Source organism: Pseudonaja textilis, chromosome 12, assembly GCF_049901715.1.
Source record: "Pseudonaja textilis isolate UNSWEBS1 chromosome 12, rPseTex1.2, whole genome shotgun sequence".
NCBI lineage: Eukaryota > Metazoa > Chordata > Lepidosauria > Squamata > Elapidae > Pseudonaja > Pseudonaja textilis.
In genome coordinates this window covers 9,379,303-9,401,200 of record NC_142001.1, presented here as the reverse complement: position 1 = coordinate 9,401,200, position 21,898 = coordinate 9,379,303, and the positions used below count along the sequence as shown (strand labels likewise).

Below are 21,898 nucleotides of genomic sequence, written 5' to 3'. Positions count from 1 at the left end.
TTTTTGCTGACTTCAGATAGAGTGGTCTTACAATGGGATATATATATATAATCAATACAGATTAGAAAGAAATAGCTCTATTTGTCTCTGTTTATCTGAATGCTGTGAGCAGCCAAAACGGTTGAAGGGAATCAATGGTTTAATCATGGCTTACTAGGGTAGTTCCTAATTGCCCTTCATTCACTTTCAGTTTGGATATCCAAACACATAATCTCTCTTTTCTTTCTTTCTTTCTTTCTTTCTTTCTTTCTTTCTTTCTTTCTTTCTTTCTTTCTTTCTTTCTTTCTTTCTTTCTTTCTTTCTTTCTTTCTTTTTTTTTTTTTTTAAAAAAGCCCAGATTGTTCGATGCTGAACATTATTTGTTTGAATGCGTTATATATTTGATTGCAAGGGGTTTGTTTTACCTGATGCTCCGATAAGATGAATAGCCAACTTTTGGCTCTTTGCATCTGTGTTTTGTTTTATTTTTCTTTTTACATTAGAATGTAAGCTTCTGGATCTTTCTTCCTGCCTCTTTCCACCAGCGTGATTTCCCTAGAGAGTCATTAACATTCAGCTCACACTACCAGTCACCTACACCGTTGAACTTGCTATCAAATAACCTTCAAAACATGACTAGTTATTATATGTCATAGGCCAGATTTATGATAAATTAACTTTGAAAGAAGCCCTGGATCTTGAGGTGTTTCTCCCATTCCCTTCATATAGGCTTTGTTTCTAATTAACATTTATTTGCCATTTCCTTTGGGTTTAATTTTTAAATTGGTTAGCTTTACTCTTTCCCCATCTTTTATGCTGGTTTCTAAGGTGGGTTTTTCGCTTCCCTTTGCTCAGATAAGTCCTCTTCTTAAATAACATTTCATGATAATATTCTCAATCTGTTTTGGGGAGCTGGCGGAGGAGGAAGGTATGAAGAATTCCATACAGTTAGTCCTCGACTTATAACAGTTCATTTAGTGACTGTTCGTAGTGACAAGAGCACTGACTGTTTTTCACATTTATGACCATTGCAAGCTTCCCCATGGTCACATGATCAAAATTCAGATGCTTGGCAACTGGCTCATATTTATGACGGTTGGAATATCCCAGGGTCACGAGATTCCCTTTTGTGACCTTCTGACAAGCAAAGTCAATGGGGAAGCCAGATTTGGTTAACAAGCTTGTTATTAACTTAACAACTGCAGTGATTGACTTAACAACTATGGCAAGAGAGGTCATAAAATGGGACAAAACTCACTCAAATGATTCACTTAACAACAGAAAATTTTGGGCTCAATTGTGGTCATCATTCAACCTGTATTTTCCCAGTTGCTCTTTACAGGTTTTAAGGGCATTCAGAAGTTTTCCTTAATGGCTCAACTTTAAGGAAAAGGTAAAGGTCCCCTTACACATACGTGCTAGTCATTTCCGGCTCTAGGGGGCGGTGCTCATTTCCGTTACAAAGCCGAAGAGCCAGCGCTGTCCGAAGACGTCTCCATGGTCATGTGGCTGGCATGACTAAATGCCGAAGGCGCACAGAATGCTGTTCCCTTCCTACCAAAGTGGACCCTATTTTTCTACTTGCATTTTTTACGTGCTTTCGAACTGCTAGGTTAGCAGAAGCTGGGACAAGTAACGGGAGCTCACTCCGTTATGCGACGTTAGGGATTCAAACTGCCAAACTGCAGACTTTTCTGATCGACAAGCTCAGTGTTTTGGCCACTGAGCCACCATGTCCTGGACTCAACTTTAGTAGATATTAAAATAATTACAATTATTGTTTTGCTAACCGTCTTGGGCTTGATAATAGTATAATAAAGGGATCTAAGAATGCTCAGGAAATCTTTTAGACACAGAAGCTCTTGACTTGGGGAGCTAAAACAGTTCCATTGTAATTCAATGCAGTTCTCCTACATTTAACAAAAAACTTATAAGCTCTATTAATCACTACACTAACTTTGTCAGAGAGTGAGAAAAACTCTTCTATAGTTTATGTTTCAAGAATTAGGTGCAACTATGATAGGAAGGCAGGATCAGAGGCCAACATTGTGATGCAAACAGTCAAGTCCGACCTAAGCGTAGTACGTAAAATTATCTATTGCAATGTCTTATCTGTTAATGACTACTTCAGGTTCAACCACAGCAATACATGAGCACACAATAGATACAAACTCAAGGTAAACTGCACTAAACTCAATTGCAGGAAATACGACTTCAGCAACAGAGTGGTCAATGCCTGGAAAGCACTACTTGACTCTGTGGTTTCTTCCCCAAACCCCAAAAACTTTAACCATAGACTGTCTGCTGTTGACCTCACCCCATTCCTAAGAGGTCAGTAAGGGGCGTGCATAAGTGCCCCAACTGTCCCTGTCCTAATGCCTCCCTTTTATTTGTATCCATTTCATGTATTTATAATCATGTTTATACTTATACCTGTTATCTAATACATGCTTGACAAAATAAATAATAAATAAATAAAAGATAGATAGATAAGATAGATAGATAGACAGACAGATAAATAGGTAGATAGATAGGTAGATATAGATGAAGGGTGGGTGGATGGATGGACAGGGAGAGAGAGAGAAGGAGAGAGAGTAGATACATAGATATGTAAGAGATAGGTAGATAGGTAGATACATAGATAGATATTGGGAGACGGAGAGAGAGACGATAGGTAGGTAGGTAGGTAGATATAATATAGATGATAGATATGAGAGAGAGAGAGAGAGAGAGAGAGAGAGAGAGATATGATGGATGGATGGATGGATGGATGGATAGATAGATAGATAGATAGATAGATAGATAGATAGATAGATAGATAGATAGATAGATAGATAGATAGATAGATAAAGTCTTGGAACCAATAGTGTTAGGAACAGATGGTCAAATCTGACCTGGATCTCCAGTCAATATCTAGAATGATGAGGAAAGTCAAATCTAGACTGTATTTTGTATGTGTCCCAGGCAAACCGTTCAACCAGAGAAGCCATGAGTAAAATAAAATATTAGGTGGTTTCCTTCTGAGATTTTATTTTTACTTCTGGTATTTTATTTTTACTGACTCATCGCTTCATTCAGGTACTACATGTCCCATTCAGCTGCACTCAGCATTTTGAGGTCAGATAAGGTATCGTAGCTAAATGGGAGGCCAAAGGTCAACAAGTCCATCGGGGCCTCCTTAACCTCATTATCAGAAATCTATCTCTTGCTATTAACTGATGGCTTTTCTCCACATAAGGATAGGTACATACAATAGGAACCTGTTTCACATTATAACCAGATAATTGGTGTCTGGCTGAGCATTGTTTATGCTGAATAGCAGTGCCTCTTCTGAGGTTCAGTCATTCCCAGACTAAATTTGGAGCCCTCTCAACGTGAAGATGGCACTCTACTATTGGGAAATGCCCCTTTTCCAGAGGTGGCATTCAGCAGGTTCTGACCAGTTCTGGAGAACCAGTAGCAGAAAGTTTGAGTAGTTCAGAGAACCAGCAAATACCACCTCTGACTGGTCCTGCCAACCCCATCTATTCTCTGCCTCCCATTGAGTCCCAGCTGATCGGTTGGGTCTTCTTTGGTTGCCCTGCACAGGAGAATGGAGATGGAAAGCAGGCTAGTGGGGTGGGGAGGGAATGGGGATTTTGCAGTAACCGTCCCCTGCCATGTCCACAGAACCAGTAGTAAATTTTTTTGAATCCCACCGCTACCCTTTTCCAAATGATACCTACAGCCAGGAACTGTTGAATCAGTCCAATTCAGTGGTGGGATTCAAAAGTTCCCACCACCGGTTCTGTGGGTGTGGCTTGGTGGGCATGGCTGCAGGGGTGTGTGTCATGTGACTCATCTGCACACACGTGTGCCAAACGCAAGCTTTGCACATGCATTAAAACAGTAAAAACTAAGCTACTGAGCCTCTCAGCTGCTTAGCACAGCAATGTGCTCTGCTGCGCCAAATAGCTAAGAGGTTAAAAAGGTCCTAGGATCAGGGGCCCAACTGCAGAGCATTGGAGAGACTGAGAGCAAACCGGTTCTCTGCCGACTGTTCTTCAGTGCTACCGGTATGCTAGAACCAGGCCGAACCAGTAGAATACCACCATTGGTCCAACTGGCCAAGCATTATGGACTATAACACCATAGCTCCAATGGACCAGGGCCAGAGATGACTGTAGTCCAGAACTGGTGACCAATGAAGAGTTTCTGGGGAACTTGCAGATGGAAACATCTCTTCTATTTCCCTGGATAGACCTGCCTTCCATGGATTTATCCGGTTCTTTAGAAAGCCAGAAAAAGAAAAGAAAAGAAAAAAAAAAGGAGGAAAGTGCAGCTGGCATTTCTAGGTCTTCCGAATAAGGTCTGAGGGGAGGTCTTTCCAGTGTCTTAAAGGACTAAATGTTTATCTGATGGGGATGAATTGATGAGCAGGAGGGGAAAAGGAATCCATAATCCTTCTGGCTTTGATGTGTCCCGCCCTCCCGCCCAGATCTGGTGTGTTGCTTAAGATACCCCAGAAACTGGTATAAATAGCTGAAAATGGGAGATAATTCTTTTTAAAAATGTCATCTGAGGAAGAAGAAAGACATGTTGGCTATGATATAGACTGTGTGTGTGTGTGTGTGTGTGTGTGCGCGCGCGTGTGTGTGTATGCGTAAGTTTTGCTAAAACGATAAATTAGGCCAGTCATCCTCTGATATTTGCTTTTTTCTATTGCCAGCTTTGATTTTTAATGCTAGAATCCACCTTTTCTTCCTTTCTTCCTTCCTTCTTTCCCTTCTTTTTACTTTCCTTCCTCCCTTTCCCTCCTTCCTTCCCTTCCTTCCCTCTTTTTCTTCTTTCCTGCTCTTTATTCTCCTTCCTTCCTTCTTTTCCTTCCTTTCCTTCCCCTTTTCCCTTCTTTCCTTTTCTTTATTTTCCTTCTTCCCTTCCCTTCCTCCCTTCCATACCTTCCTCCTGTCTTTCCCTTCTTTTCTTCTCTTTATTTTCCTTCCTTTCCTTCCTTCCTAGCTTCCTTCCTTCCTCTCCTTCCCTTCTCTTTATTTTCCTTCCTCCCTTCCCTTCCTCCCTTCCCTTTCTTCCCTTCCTTCCTTCCTTCCTTCCTTTCCTCCCTTCCTTCCCTCAATATTTTGTTCAGAGCTAATGCAAGGCTTCATTCTGTCAGCTGGCAAGATAGAGATATATACTTGTGTTAATTACCAACATTTCTCCTGCTGCTCATAATTCTGCTTGCTTCACCAAAAAGCTCTTCAGAGAACAGTAGCCCCCTCTTCCCTTTGCACTTTCTTTGGAGGTTTAAAGGTTGTCAGATGTATAAATGAACTTTGCTGTAGAGCTTTCAGCTGTTCTTTATAGAAGAAGCAGTGACAGTAACTATTTGGAATCTGGATCTTCTTCCTCAGCCTAGTATCTACTACATGCTCTGGGTGATAACTTCATCCTTGACCATAAACCATGTTTGGGAGGGAAATATGAGTCTAATGTGTCCATCACTACTATATTTGAAGCAAACGATTTACAAATTAACCACCCTGGATAACAATTCACATTGCAGCCTTGGTCAGAAGGGCCCAGCAGAGATTATACAACCTGAGGCTTCTCAGAAAACAACAACTGAATGGAAAACTGCTGGTGACCTTCTACCGCTGCACCATAGAGAGTATTTTAACTTACTGCACCTCTGTATGGTTTGTACCGCAGTGGCAGATAGGAAAGCACTGCAGAGGGTTAACGTCATTGCCCAGAAGATCCTTGGTTGCCCTCTTCCCTCTTTGGAAGAGCTTTATAGCTCCTGCTGCCTTAAGAAAGTGCAGAACGTTCTCAAAGATCCATCTCGTCCTGGGCAGCCTTTTTTTTTTTTTAACTATTACCACGGTACAGGATAATAAAAACAAGGACAAATAGGCTGAAAAACGGCTTCTATCCCAAGGCAGTAGCTCTGTTGAATTCTTCTATATAGTGCAGTGTTGGTGTGGTGTTGGGGGTTTTCGGTTCAATATGTGGAGGGCGAAGGATGTGTGTTTGTGTTTGTTTTCAAGGTCATGATGTGCACTGAAGATGGTGTTGGATTTCGTTGTACGAGGTGCAATGACAATAAAGTAAACTAATTCCACTAGGCACCAAGAACTTTCTCAATGGAACAATAACAAAAACAAGCATTTGATGATAACAAGGGAATTATCTGGCCTGTAAATAGTAAACACTGTTTTCTCCAAGCAATTTCTAAACAAAATATTTTGTTTTTAGCTTATACAGGTAGTCCTTGACTTATAACAGTTCATTTAATGATTGTTCAAAGTTCCAATGGTGCTGAAAAAAGGGACTTATGACCGTTTTCACACTTAACAACATTGCAACATCCCGTAGTCACATGATTAAAACTCAGACGCTTGGTAACTGGTTCATATTTAGGACAATTGCAGAGTTCTGGGGTCATATGATCTCCTCTTGTGACCTTCTCTTAGGCAAAGTCAATGGAGAAACCCGGATTCACTTAACAACCGGGTTACTAAGTTAACAACTGCAGTGATTCACTTAACAATTGCATCCAGAAAGGTCATAAAATGGGGCAAAACTCACTCAAGAAATGTTTCACTTAGCAACATAGATGTTGGGCTCAATGGTGGTTGTAAGTTGAGGTTAAGCCTGTAATATAAATGCACACACACAAAACAACCCCAATAGTAGGAGGGGAGGAAAAATGGAAGGAAAAAGTGTAGGGAAAGGGGAAAAAGGAAAGAAAAGACATTGACTTCCAACTCCCTTTGGTGCAGTAGAATAAGATAATAACATCCAACCTCAACTTTGTACTTTTACATAATGGTATAAAGAAGCCATTTCTATAACAGCAAACCTATCTAATTGGTAAACCCCAAATCAAAGTATCATGTTTTTTCAACCTCAAGCAAAAAGTCCAGAAAAGGTTTAATCAAAGCAGTCAATTTAGCCATCTCTGTTAACTCCAATTTATAAACAAAGTAGCCAATAACCTGGCGTTGCCTGGGTATTTATTTCTCCCAAACCTGTATTAGACAGAAAAATCCTGTAGTCAACACTCACACTGTTGTACTGTCTCTCGCGCAGCACCGCAAGTCTTCTATTCCTCTCCTCGGGAGTTTCTTATGTACACTGATGTTTCATTTTTTTTTATTGCACTTGGCCAATCGCCTGACGTTTCCTTGGAGGGCTGAGAGAGAGCCCCCTTGTAGAGTACTAGAGTGCTGTGAATCCGTTACCATGGCAAGTCCACTGTGCTGTACAGTAGAAGCCATTTTAAAGCACACACCCCTGAGAGATGTTAGGGATGTTTTAACTCCCACAGTATTTGTTTCCAGAGGGTAAGTCAATCTGTGTGCCAGATTTGGATGAAATTGCTCGAGGCATTCCAGAGTTATGCTGGAACATACACACACAGAGCCACACACAGAGACGTTTTTATATGTATAGATTATTGATGACAGTCATTCACTGATACTGCTTGATTTACAGCTGAGTCAGACCCAAACATTTAGAGCTAGATACTGTACAACTCCCAATGACACCAACTTAAGAACATCTCATGCTACCTCCAACATTAATGAAGAATGGTGTCTGATCTTGACTCCTCTCATTATTTGGCTCTAAAGATGTCAAAAAGTTTTCAGTGCCAAGGCTATTAATTGTCTATTGTGTTGACAATTGATTTTGAATCCACGGACTGTCTTTTTAATCATAACTGTTCCAAAACAACTGATCTTGTCTGTCTGCGCTTGGTACAACCTACTTAATTATCTGTTCAAAAGTATTTTTTTCTGTCAACCTTTGCATCTGAATCTCCTAATAGGAAATCCAGTGCAAATACAGGCAAGCAACGTATAGCACATTCGTGTAAACGAGTGACTCAAATATATAAACTGATCCATGATCCAGTGCAGAATTAGGAATATAACAATCTATGAGAATCAAGGGTTTATTGAATTGCAGAATCCAAAGCTGGAACCAATGGGGTTTAAGGGAGATGTAATTCTTGAGGACAAGTGAAGCTATTGTTTGCAAACCAGGTTTAGTCCACTTTGAATAAAAGCAGTTATTTGAATGGTGGTCTCTTCCAAAATGGGCTCATTTATTTAAGAAAATGTATATGGCTGCCCTACTTAGTGACTCTGGGTGCAAGGATAAAAAATCCCAATAGAAAACAATAGAAAAGCAATCATTTCCTACCCACCCCTGCTGACAACAATCAAGTGAGCCACTTGATAGGCTTCATCCTACTCTGGGGTTCCCAGGCCCACCGCACAGGAGAACGGAGGTGGGAAGCAGGTTAATGGGGTGGGAAGGGAATGGGGGATTTTGCAGTAACCTTCCCCTGCCACGCCCACCAAGCCACGCTCACCGGTAGTAAAACAATTTGAATCCCACCACTGCTTCAGGGTCTTCAAAAGTGTGTCAAAATGGAGGCCAATCTTATCTTGCTGAATGTGATGTTCCACAGGGAGGGAGTCACCACAGAGAAGGTCCTTCTTCTTGGTCCTGCTAGATGGACCTCCTTAGGAGAAGGGACACATAGCATCCCCTGCCTTCCTGCTTTGGTGGGTCAGGTAAATGTAACTGGGAAAAGATGGTTCTTCAAATAATTTCCTGTTCCTTCTCAATAGAAAAAAAAAAATGAAGCACTGCTTATTAGGAAAAATTGTTCTTTCAAAAAGTCTGCAATAGATTTCTGCAGTCCTTAGTCATCTCTGCCAGTTAAATAGTCAAAACTTGGCAAGGCCTGCCAGGAAATATAGCCTTTGCTTGAACTTTTAAATGATGATTTGATGACAGAGAGTAACAGTCCTTTACAGCTGGCTGAAGAAGGCTACATAATTCTGCTAATGCCCTTTGCGATAATGCCAAGAAGAACAGGATTCAGATTGCATTGCAGCTATCCTGTGAAATTAATTTGGGTAGTTTAGGAATGTCTTTTCAACGTATGTCCTTGGTTGAAGAACGGTGCGCTTTGTTGTGAGATGGTGGCCCTCTTTTCTTGTTCGTACAACTTGGGGAGGAGCAAGTATGGAGCGTTGAGTGAGACCAAGAACAATGGTCTTACTACCAAGATTAGATTAGCCAACTATATCTGCCAAAGGAGTTTCTCCAGGCCATGGAAATGTGAATACTCCATTGGATATCGGGCACTTCCCTTCTTGACCACACCACAAATGACACCATTCAACAACATTTTGGTGTGGCACCAATTATAGAAGATGAGAGAAGACCAGCTTCCCTGGTATGGATGTGTCCAAAAAGCAGCACCTTCCACCACGGCCAAGACTGCCTACTAACTAAAAGTCAATGGCCAATGATCTCAGGGTCCAAGAAGGAGGAGGAGGAGGAGGAGGAGGAGGAGGAGGAGGAGGAGGAGGAGGAGGAGGAGGAGGAGGAGGAGGAGGGGAGGAGGAGGAGGAGATGATGATCTGCCAAAGGAGTGACAGATGTTCCAGCTAGATCTCCCCCACCTATCTCCACGTCCCTTGTTGTCATGGCTCATGTGGCTAAATGTACACATTGTTAGAATGGATGTGCTAGACTTTAGAAGATGGTGATAAGAAAATAAACGCCTCATCACCACCCCTTTCTTCTCTATCTTAGTAGGTGAAGATTTGCTAGATTTTACTGAACGAATATTCTGCTGGAAACACTGATGAAAACATCTTGACTAGCAATGCACATCTTCATTTCAAGGTTTTATGCTGCCAGATGCACCAAGGAGAAATAATTAGTTTTGAACAATTACAGCATTAGGTGTTAAAAGGACAGCTCTAGTCTGAGTGTTCAAAATCAATTGTCAAAACAATATAAAATTAATAACTCCGTAATTCTAACCTCTTTTCTTTTTTGGAGGGGTACCTTCACAGGCAAGAGGAATTAAATGGTTTGAAATCAGGTGCCAGATTTCATTAGTGTTGGGTTTTGCTTTACCGTGAGCAGCTTGTAACAAGAACGATACTCCGCAAACAATGCTAATACGGTTGATGGGTTTTGCTTCGTGTTCTCTTGCTTTTGGAATGGTTAGAACATTGTGTGACCGTGTGATGTGCAGGTATAATGAACAGGTATAGTATAGGTGGTACCTGGCTCAATAGTAGTAACTGTGAGAGGGGTCTTTGAGTCCTAGTGGACATCATTTAAACATGAGCCAGCCATGTGTTGCAGTTGCCAAAAAAGCCAACACAGTTCTAGGCTGCATAAACAGAGGGATAGAATCAAGATCACGTGAAGTGTTAATACCACTTTATAAGGCCTTGGTGAGGCCACACTTGGGATACTGCATTCAGTTTTGGTCGCCATGATGTAAAAAAAAAAATGTTGAGACTCTAGAAAGAGTGCAGAGAAGAGCAACAAAGATTATTAGGGGACTGGAGGCTGAAACATATAAAGAATGGTTGCTGGAATTGGGTATGTGTAGTTTAATGGAAAGAGGGATTGGGGGTGACATGATAACAGTGTTCCAATATCTCAGGGGGTGCCACAAAGAAGAGGGAGTCAAGCACCTGAGGGCAGATCAAGAAGCAGCGGTGGAAACTAATCAACGAGAGAAGCAACCTAGAACTAAGGAGAAATTAGGTTAATTAATTAATAAATAATTAACCAGTAGAACAACTTGCCTGCAGAAGTTGTAAATGCTCCAGCACTGGGTGTTTTTAAGAAGAAATTGGACAACCATTTGTCTGAAATTGTATAGAGTTTCCTGCCTACAACAGGGGGTTAGACTAGAAGACCTCCAAGGTTCCTTCCAACTCTGTTATTCTGTTCTGTTCTGATGCCACCAGTTGCCTATTCTGCTCTAATGAGCTTGCAGAAATCTGGCAGCAGAGATACTTGGGTCATTCTTTCTCCCCTTCCTTAGCACTTCTAAATCCATTAGAGAGGGAAAGTAAGTCAAAGTTGGCAGAAGATAAACTCTCTTTTGAGTTGAGCTTATCTCCTGATAACTTCATAAACTGTCAGGTGTGAAAGACCAGGTCCACACCCGAAGGTCTAATTAGACTGATATATTGCTAATCCTCCTGTGCCAGGAATCTTATCAACTAACGGTTGGCACTTGCTTGGAATTAGATAAGGGTCAATGAAATTCAAGAGGAGGTTGGACTTAGTTGTTTATGGCCATATAAGGATTCTAGACTGATTCCTCTTTCATCTCTGCCCTCAATTTCTGTTGCTCCTTCTCCTCCATAAACACATCCATGCAATATTCTTGGAAAACTGCAAAGTTTCCTGCTATGCAGTTTACCCCACATTTTTACATCACTTTTTAGATTTTCTGGCAGCACACATTCTTCAAAATATTGAATGGAATTTTCCCTTGGTATTAAGGGAACTATAAGAAACCAAAGAGGTGGTAGATACCCAGGAGAAGATTTTCCCAGGAAAAACAGTCCAATCAGTGTTGAAACTCCAGAACCCTTACCGCTTCTATAAGATTAGTTTCACTACTTTGAGGGTGGGGCTGTATGGAAATATGGAACAGGAGAGGTAATCTGATAGGCTCCCACCTCACAGAGTAATGTTTCATCCATCAGTGTCCACCAATTAATTGATTTTGTTGGATTTTAATTATGTTGGTAAACTTCAATTTATGACCCTTTGAATCATGGCAAAGATTATTATCTTGAAACACTAGGAAGATTGAGAAAGAGAAAGGTGGAGGATTGGACTCTACGTGTAGTTGTCCTAATGTACCATCTGCAAACCTTTTATGATGTCTAAACCCTTATTTGTTCTTTTTGCTAAAATTCGGAAGAATAGAGGTGCTGTGTTTAAGTTTTTATTTTAGAAGGCAGATGAGGTAAAAGTAAAAAAAACTGCCTTCCCTCTTCCTTGTCCTCTTTATGTAGAGCCAAGCTAGAACACATCCTAAAACCACACATGGATGCTGCAAATGGGGCAGCCTTGTGTGTCTTTGCGATCCATTTGTTTGACTTCTGTTTATAGAGATTCTTTATAGCAGAGCTTGGCAAAATGTGTGTTTATGGTCTCAAGAGCCCAGCAGATCATTTAACTGTCATTTCTTTGATTAACCTTCACCCTGACCTTGCTCCCTTAGGCAACGGTACTTCTCTTTGTTCTGCCTCCTAAAATTGGAGCCTCACTCAGGTAGACACATCTCTCATTAAAAGAAATTCCCATGTAATTTCCATAGATGTTTTCACATGCTTTGAGCCGAGGTTGTTTCTCTATGTAGACAATGGGCAGGTATTTTGAGGAGTAGGAAAAGCGTATGTTGGTTTGAGCTCCAAGCTTGGCAATTTGGTTGCAAACCTTTCATCCCCATTCAAGGAGACGTCTCCAGTGCCCTTTGGGTTGTGCTCAATCCAAAACACAATTCAAAGGGCACTGAAGACATCTCCTGGAATGGGGATGAAATGTTTGTAACCAAATCACCAAGCTCGGAGCTCAAACCAACAACTTAACTGCCAACCCAAGTTACTAATATCCAATAAAAGAAATTTCAAAAAATATATATGGGTGCATATTGAAAGCCTAACCAGATGGGAAGGGTTGGGAAGAAGTCACAGCATTCAAAATGCTATAACTTGTGTGTTGGTACATAACAGCCATTGTTGCCTGATTCACTTCTGTAGGCTTTTGAGTAAAATTCAAGCTTCTACCTTTAATCAAGGAAGGCCTTTGTGGCTTGGCCTTTGGGTTCTCAGGAGACAATCTTCACTGAGTAGGACCTTCTTTTCTTATGTCCCAAAGGAGCTTTTTTCAAAAGATGACGGGACTTTGTTTTAACTTGAAGGCATCCAGTCTTTAAAAATGAAGTCCAGTTGCCTTTTGAAAAAGCACCTCTGGGACAACCATGACTTGGATGACTGAAAAGTCTCCCTAGACTTCTTCTCTCATGTCTTCATTTTGAGCTGAGATGTTGAGAATCAACGCTTGTTCCTATCTCCCTCCTAGAGAACAACGTCTGAGGATTCAACAGTGAAAGGGAGAACTCCTGGAGGGAGGATAAGCTTGTGGGTTGGAAAGTGTCCATGTTGTTTTAGGAGCTTAAGCAAGGTATAAAGGTAAGAACGATAAGATATGTAATAATACCTTTTCACCTGATTATTTCAGGAAGAAATTACCAAAGGGGCCCTCTACTTTATCAAATTCCCTACTGAAATATTATCAAGAATCCCACCATCTTATGAGAGAGAAGAAGAGGAGGTAGGTTTTGTTTCCTATCAGATGGGGTTTTTTTGTTGTTGTTTTTGGTCCTTCCACACCAATTCCTTTTAATTTCAAAATGGCAGAGAAGCAAATGCTGAAATAGCATCTGTTCCACAAAGGTCAATGGTATTGACAGAACCTTCCTTCTTCTAGCAGGTTCATCAATGAGTAAATTTAAGTGATTTTTTTTTTCTGAATTGGCCTCAGCCCAACTTTTCCTTCTTTTAAAGAAAGAGACTCTTCTTTAAAGAAAGATGTTTCTAATGCAGGCAGTCTTCAGTGTCTATGGAGGTTCTCAGTCCTCCAGGCCACGGTTGTCCCAGAGGTGCTTTTTCAAGAGGCAACTGGACATTCTTGTTTTTCTCTGAAGACATTTCGCTTCTCGTCCAAGAAGCTTCTTCAGCTATGACTGGATAGTGGGGAATGGAAGGATTTATACAGCATCCAGTCAGAGCTTCTTGGATGAGAAGCGAAATGTCTTCAAAGAAAAACCAGAAAGTCCAGTTGCCTCTTTAAGCACCTTTAAGTATATTTAGGTGGTCCTCAACTTACAACAATTTAGTAACCATTTGAAGTTACAACAGCACTGAAAAAGTGACTTATTATGACAATTTTTCACACTTACGACTATTGTAGAATCCCCATGGTCACATGATCAAAATTCAGACCCTTGGCAACTGACTCATATTTATGATAGTAGCAGTGTCCAAGGTCATGTGATCACCTTTTGTGACCTTCTGACAAGCAATGTCTGTGGGGAAGCCAGATTCACTTAACAACGTTGGAAAGAAAACTCATAAAATGGGGTGAAATTCACTTAACTATCTCACTTAGCAACATACATTTTGAGCTCAATTTGTGGCCGTACTTTGAGGACTACCTATATAGCTACATGTTAAAGAATGGAGGCGATATAATGATTTTGAAGATAGCCAACTGTATTCCACCATGTCATGTGTATTCAAAGGTAGGCCGAAGGATGGTTACGTTTCTCCAGTTGCATCTTTCTTTGTGATGTTTGATCTGAAGCATTCCTTGTTCGTGTAACTCAATGATTTGCAGTATTTCAAATAAATAAATTTATGTATTGCATTGATACCCTCCATTTCTTGAGTAGCATTTGGGATTACAAAACATGCTGAACCCTAAACCCAGGTTCATTAAACACAATTGCTATGCTCACATAACTGGCTCTCCCCATACAGTCATCATATTATGGCTTAATATTAAGAGCCGATTCATCGAACACGCTAAGACAGCGGAACCAGAAACTATTCAATCTCACTTTCATCTTGGCTGGCTTGTTGTACACACTCAACAATTAAGATGGCCCTTGCCACAATTCTCTGAGGTAGAAAAGACTGGAAGAAGATAAGTGACCTCAGGTCATCCATGCAGCCTCTGAGCTGAACGAAGAATGAAAGTTGGACATTTCTAGTGTTGATCAGATTAACAGAATTGGAAGGGACCTTGTAGGTCAGTCAGTCCAATCCCCCACCCAAGGAGACCCTACACCATTGCTTACAGATGGCAGTCCAACCTCTTCTTGAAAGCTTCCAGTGATGAAGATCCCACAACTCCATAACTTCCCATAACTTCTGAAGTCAATTTCTGTTTCATTGGTTGATTATTCTCCCTGTCAGAAAATTTCTCATTTCCAGGTTGAATCTGTCCTTGATCAGTTTCCAACCATTATTCCTTGTCTGGCCTTCGGGTGCTTTGGAAAATAGCTTGACCGCTTCCTCCTCTCTGGGGCAGCCCCTCAAATATTGGAAGATTGCTACCATGTCTCCCCTGGTCCTTCTCTTCGCTAGACTAGCCAGGCCCAGTTCTTGCAACTGTTCTTCTTATGTTTTAGCCTCCAGTCCACTAATCATCCTGGTTGCTCTTCTCTGCACTTTTTCTAAAGTCTCAACATCTTTTTTTATAGTGTGGTGACCAAAACTGCCTGCAGTATTATTTCAATATTAGGCCAAAGTTGATTTTCCAAGGGAGATGGGCAGCATGTAAAAAGTGTATCATTTAAAAATAAGTAACATTTTTAAAAAACCATAATAGCCTTAAATGCTTCCTGGAATGTCACAATGGTAGAACCCACACATTCCTTTGGGAGCAACACCTCCATGGGCATCTTGGGAAAAGGAATTGGCTTAATGGCCCAAGAGGCACAATGTTGTGGGATCATAAAAGCCCAGAACTATTTGGTTCTTGAATAGTGCAAATCTTCTGTGTGAAAATGCCTTCACTATATAGGTAATTCTAAGCTGATAGGTGTTTTCCTGCAACTTAGAGGCCACCTTCTCTATAATAATATTTCTTAACGGCGCTTCAGTTTGGGGAACCTTTAATCTAAATGAGAAACTGAAACAGGAATTAAAAATGCAAAGCTTCTAACTGGCATGACCTTTGACCTTTGGAAATCTCAGGATCCCAACATATTTGGACAGTATCAGACTGGTGAAATCTGGGCAAGAGGGATCATTCGCCTTTTATTTATATTTTTTAAAATATATTTAAATATTTCGCAAAATATTTCTTGCAATTATTTGTTCAAAAAATAAAAACCGCATTTTGAATCCTTTAAGCACATATTTTTCCGCCCTCCCTCCTTCTCCATTGTTCTTTATTTGTATTCGACTGCTTATTTATTTTCAGAAAAGGACAGCTTTTTCTGCCCAAATTCTGTGCATACACCCCTAATTAAATGACTTGGAAGGTGCATGCATCAGTCAGCAAAATCAGGCAGAGAACATTATGGAGTGAAAATTAAAGGAGCAAAACATCAGAGACTCTACTGTATTTGCCTGCTGTTAGACACTCAAGCATGGAAAACAGGATACAGTTCCATGGATGGATAGCTTTCCTTATTAAAAAAACCCAGTAGGATGCACAGTAGGGGAACACACTAAAACAAGCCTTTGTAGTAATTTCCTCGAAAGAAATTTCCCAAGATAGCAAGTTGAAAAGCTTTTAATCTTACAGCTGGCTGATAGAGGGAGTTTTTGCTGAAGGTGATGAAAAAGGAGGAAGGGGAGGAGGAGGAGGAGGAGGAGGAGGAGGAGGAGGAGGAGGAGGAGGAGGAGGAGGAGGAGGAGGAAAGGAAGGAAGGAAGGAAGGAAGGAAGGAAGGAAGGAAGGAAGGAAGGAAGGAAGGGTCTTGAAGAGTGTTGAATGATAGAAGTACCCAGCGTGTTAGGCTGGGCTTATGTGAGATCAGTTTATAGTTCAGTATGATGGGCTATCCTAGCCCTTGTCTTAGCATGTGGTGTGAATCGGGCCATCATGTTACATGAATAGATGTAATATGAGCAGAGCAACTGATTTTTGTTGACCTGGGTTTAGGACTTAAGTGAGCTGTGTAAACCTCACCAGAGCTCAGCTCAGCGCATATAAGACTTCATCTGCCTGAGTTGATGAATATTGATGGGTGGGTGGATCAGTGGGTGGGTGGAGGGAGGGAAGGAGGAGGAGGAGAGGACGAGGAGTAGAGGAGGAGGAGGAAGAGAAGAGGAGGAGGAGGAGAAGAAGAAGAAGGAGAAGAAGAAGAAGGAGAAGAAAAAGGAGAAGGAGAAAGAGGATACCGTTTGATTACAGCTGATCATGCTTTTGGATGCAAAAACATCTAGATCCCAAGATGTTTCTCAACAGAATTTAAATTTTTATTCTCAATTTTTGTCTGAAAGTTCTCATCTCTTCAAAGAGATGAAACTCAGATTGGAAATGGTGAGAAGTAGCAGAAGAACATTGCCTCGCTTGCTTGAATTAAAACTCCACGGAAGGACCTGGATAAAATCTCTTCATAAGACCTCTTCTCTTCCTCATCTTCCTGGTAGTTTAGAATGATGTTTAACTCCTTCAGATGCGCTAGTCTAGATGCTCTGGCAGTTGAGAGCAAAAGACAATGTCACCTCATTTCAGCTGTCATTCTTACTTTCTAATTCTCTCTGGTGTAATGATGCTAAAAATAGCATCCTGGTTGCCATATAAGATGCCCAATTTCATTATCTCTGTCTCAGAGAGGATATTGAAAATGCTTTCATAAAGCAGTCAAGTATTCATCTAGGCTGCCTCAAACCGAATTTCTGAACTTTGCTTTCATTAGCCCTCTCTAATTTAGCTTATTAACCTTTGCCTAACTTCCAAAAGAAAAGAAAAGGAAGAAGAAAGTTGTGAGTTGGAATCCTTCACATTAGTTAGCCTATTAGTTGGTCGAAATAAGTTCCTGTCCCCTCTCTTTTAAAGCGTGGCTGAGTGGAAAATTAATTCAGTTTTCTTCCAACTGACTTACCTGTACTTGACTTACCTGTACATCTTACCTGTACATTTTACCAGTGCACCACAAAGGAGCCAAAATTTTATGTTGCTAAGTGAGACATCTGTTAAGTGAGTTTTGCCCCGTGTTAAGACCCTTTCTTGTCACAGTTGTTAAATGAAGTGTGAAAAATGGTCATAAGTCGGCTGTATCTTCAAACAATCACTAAATGAACTGATATGGCTGCATCATCCATAGTCAAGAGATCAATCATGTTCTCCAATTAGAATTTTGCATGGCAGAAACTTCAGTTACTATTTCTAAAAAACTCTGTAAGGAATGCACTTTTGATTTCCAAGCTGCCGCACTGCTCTTTCAAACCCCTTTCCCACATCCATTTCTGTTGGCAGCTCTAAAAAGACCATAGAAATATTTTATGAGTTGACAGTAAGCCGGGGAGTACCTGTATCGTGACCATAACTTCAATGTTTCCAGCCAAATTGGCTATTTCTTGAGGGCCCCAAATTGGGGAAGACTGGATTAAGCGGATGGCACGGTTGGTGGCCATTTTGACTTCCCCACAATGCATGATACTTCAGCTTAGCTATGGTGAGGAATTTTTTGTAGAGATTCCTGTCAGAAATCAAAGGTGCACTGCTGCTGTTTAAATACACCGTGAATATGTTATCCTCCAAGCTTTATTCCAGTCCTAATCCTCAGTTGCATTCAAAGATGACAGAGGAAAGCTTGTCTTCTTCCAGTTTTGGTCATCACACTATAAAAAAGATGTTGAGACTCTAGAAAGAGTGCAGAGAAGAGCAACCAAGATCTTTAGGGGACTGGAGGCTAAAACGTTTGGTTGCAGGAACCAGACATGGCTAGTCTAGTGAAGAGAAGGACCAGGGGTGACATTAGAGCAGTCTTCCAATATTTGAAGGGCTGTCACAGGGGTCAAGCTATTTTTTAAAGCACTTGAAGGCCAGACAAGGAATAATGGATGGAAACTGATCAAGGAGAGATTCAACCTAGAAATAAGGAGAAATTTTCTGACATAAAAACAATCAACCAATGGAACAGAAGTTGCCTTCAGAAGTTGTGGGAGCATCATCACTTGAGACTTTCAAGAAGAGATTGGATTGCCATTTGTCAGAAATGGGGTAGGATCTCCTGCTTGGGCATGGGGGGTTGGACTAGATGACCTTCAAAGTCCCTTCCAACTCTGTTAATCTGTTATCTTAATTTATTAAATCTAACTTCCAACATTGTAGAATTGTTCAAAGTGCTTTATTTGGAGATGCAATTCGATTGTCATGGGATCAAATGTCCAGATTAAATCAACTGCCCCAAATCAGCTCAACAATTTGAAGGAAATGGTTGAATTGGCTCGGTTGCTTCTGAATTGGTTCAGTGATTCAGGGACCTTTTACGCATGTCCAGGAAGCATGTTATTCAGCTGAACTGATTTTCCAAGTCAGGTTGATGCAATTCTGTGGAGCAATCTAAACCATTTGGCTCAGGGATCTGGATCAAACTCAGGAATTAAAATCGAATTGCTTTAGTGGGTTGGATCTGAGCTGATGTGTTAAAAATGGGGACAACCAATAGCAACCTATGGCCACTGTGAAAGTTAGCTCTGGGATATCAAAAGATCTACAGGTTCTGACCTTCTAACTCTTAAGACATAAAAATCAACTTTAAAAGGATTTTATAATTAAAGGAGGAAGTAATAAGATACAATCAATTCTTTTTTTATGAGGACCCAGGTTGTTGGGGGCAATATGCTGAGTCTGTAAACCAATATAAGTCTCAGTGTAATTGCTATTATTATTTTTCATCCCACCTTTCTTATAAATAACTTTCTGCATGTACAGTAGCTCTCAACTTACGACCCACAATTAAGCCCAAAATTTGGTTTATCTGAAGATCTTTACGTTGCCTACATTCTTCATCATTTAGCTACAGGTAGTCTTCAACATACAACTGCAGTTGAGCCCAACATTTCTGTCACTAGATGTTAAATGAGCCAGGAAAGAGCCGTTTTATGACTTCTGTCATGCCCCTGTTGGAGTCTGAATCCGAGGAGGAAGATGAACAGCTGACAGGTAGTGGGAGTGTGGCTCTGTTGGCTGTGGAGGAAACTGGGGAAGGGCAAAGTCTGGCTGGGCAGAGCAGGGAAGAGGTACAACAAGGGAGAGGCACAACAAGGGAGAGGGAGTTCAGAGAAAGATCCAGGGCCATCCCCTCTTCATCCTAGGGCATGCAGGGAGGAATGGAGAAAAGAGCAACATAGATTGCATGGCTTATGGGGGAGGAAAGGGCCCTGATTCCCTTCATTAGCCACACCTGGGAAGAAAGTTTAAAAGAAATGCAGGCTGCATGCAGCAGGCTTCTGGGAGCAAACGTGAGTTTATCTTATGTTGACTTTGCTTATCTGCATTCCTGGAATCCTCCCAACCGTGTTGAGTTATTGCCATGCCTTCATGTCTGGAATTGTTGCCTCCTGCCTTGCCAAACTAATTACCTCATTTTGCCTTGATTGGACTTATAGTTACAGTTTTGTTGACCATGTTTTGGACTTGATTCTCTGCAGCCAAAGGCTGTTCCTGGGAAAGTTTTTCTACAGCCAGAAGGTAACCAGGACATTGGGGGCAAAGTTGGAGCTCATAAAGGGACTCCCATAGATTAACTGATTGTATTGCCTTTGTGCCACACCCCAGGTCATCACAATTTCTCTTGCCCCAGTGGTTAAGCAAATCACTGCAGTTGTTAAGCTAGTAACACAGTTCTTATGTGAATCTGGCTTCCCCATTGACTTCACTTGTCTGTAGTTTGCAAAAATAGATCGCATGATCTCAGAACACTGCAAATGGCATAAACATGAGTCAGTTGCCAAGCAAAATTTGATCATGTGACCAAGGGGATGCTGTAATGGTCATAAGAGTGAAAAATGGTCATACATCACTTTTTCCATTGTAACTTTGAATGGCCACTAAATGAACTGTTGTAAATCAAGGATTACCTGTAACATAAATTATAAATAACTCAAGGCAGTGAACATACCTAATATTCCTTGCTTCTCCTATATTTTTCCCCCACAACAACAATCCTGGGAAATGAGTTGAGCTTTCTTATTCTTCCCCCTCTTCTATCTCCTTCCAGATTTGTACTTAAATGTCCTGTATGTGCAGCTAAATGATTTATAACAAACGATCTATACAATTTTTTTTAATTCACGCAGTATGAATTTTTCCATTAGAATTCCAGTCTTTTCTCAGATTCGATTTCACGTATAAGCTTAGCACCGTTAGAAAGAGGTATAGATTTCAGCCCCATTTGTAACAGGTGACTAAGTCATTTTTCACCACTTAGGAGATTTGTGAGGCCGGGCTTCTCCTGAGGTCTAGCCTCATTCATGAGGGACAAAAGCATTTTCAGGAGCTTACAAACCTGAATATCCCACCGCTGATAAAAGCTCTCTCTATTAGGAATGTTTATGCTGGCCACCAAGGGATAAGAACAGGAAAGAAACTTGCTTTATAATGCATTTCACATTGAAATAACTGGAGGGCATGGTTGCTGAAAGGGAAATGTGTCTTTAAAAATTAACCCTGGTTTTCTCTCTCTCTCTCTCTCAATCTCTCTCAATCTCTCTCTCTCTCCCTCCCTCCCTCCCTCCCTCCCCCCTCTCTCAATCTCTCTCTCAATCTCTCTCTCTCTCTCTGATATATGATTGTAAATGATCCTTGATGTTTCCTTCCTTCCCTGTGAAGTCAAGTAAAGGCTACCCAAAAAGGCATGATCAGCAGAATAGAAAAACCCACTCCTGCAGAATCTATTCATAAATAATCCTGATGAAGATTGTGTTTATGGGTTTGGATTGGAATCCGAGATTAGCAAACCGAAAATATCCCTAAATCGTTCAATAGTAAAGCATAATAGGAATTGATGGTTCCTATTTCATGGTCAAGGGACGTGGTGGCTCAGTGGCTAAGATGCTGGGCTTGTCGATCAGAAAGGTCGGCAGTTTGGCAGTTCGAATCCCTAGCGCCGCATAATGGAGTGAGCTCCCATTACTTGTCCCAGCTTCTGCCAACCTAGCAGTTGGAAAGCATGTAAAAATGCAAGTAGAAAAATAGGGACCCCTTTGGTGGGAAGGGAACAGCGTTTTGTGCACCTTCGGCATTTAGTCATGCCAGCTGCACGACCACGGAGACATCTTCGGACAGTGCTGGCTCTTTGGCTTTGTAACAGAGATGACCACCTCCCCCTAGAGTCAGAAATGACTAGCACGGATGTGCGAAGGGAACCTTTACTTTTACTTGATGGACAACGTATGAGATTCTGCAACAAGAATGCAGGATACAGAGTTTAGGCTGGAAGAAGACAAAATCTCAATGAATATTAGGGGAAAAAAAGCCATTCCGGTAAAAGGAATGTAGCAATGGATCCTGGAGCTTTATTGAAATTGCTCGAACAGGGAATGGAGACATATTGATCAGGT

General features: G+C 41.1%; 1 long non-coding RNA gene across 1 annotated transcript in view; it reads left to right on the top strand.

Moving 5' to 3' along the window:
* The window catches only part of LOC148124777 (uncharacterized), a 63,944-nt gene that overhangs the window by 30,940 nt on the left and 11,106 nt on the right, over nt 1-21,898 (top strand). Inside the window, exon 2 of the long non-coding RNA XR_015745057.1 lies at nt 13,051-13,143. This is a non-coding gene — a long non-coding RNA (uncharacterized LOC148124777). The remainder of the gene's footprint in view (nt 1-13,050; nt 13,144-21,898) is intronic.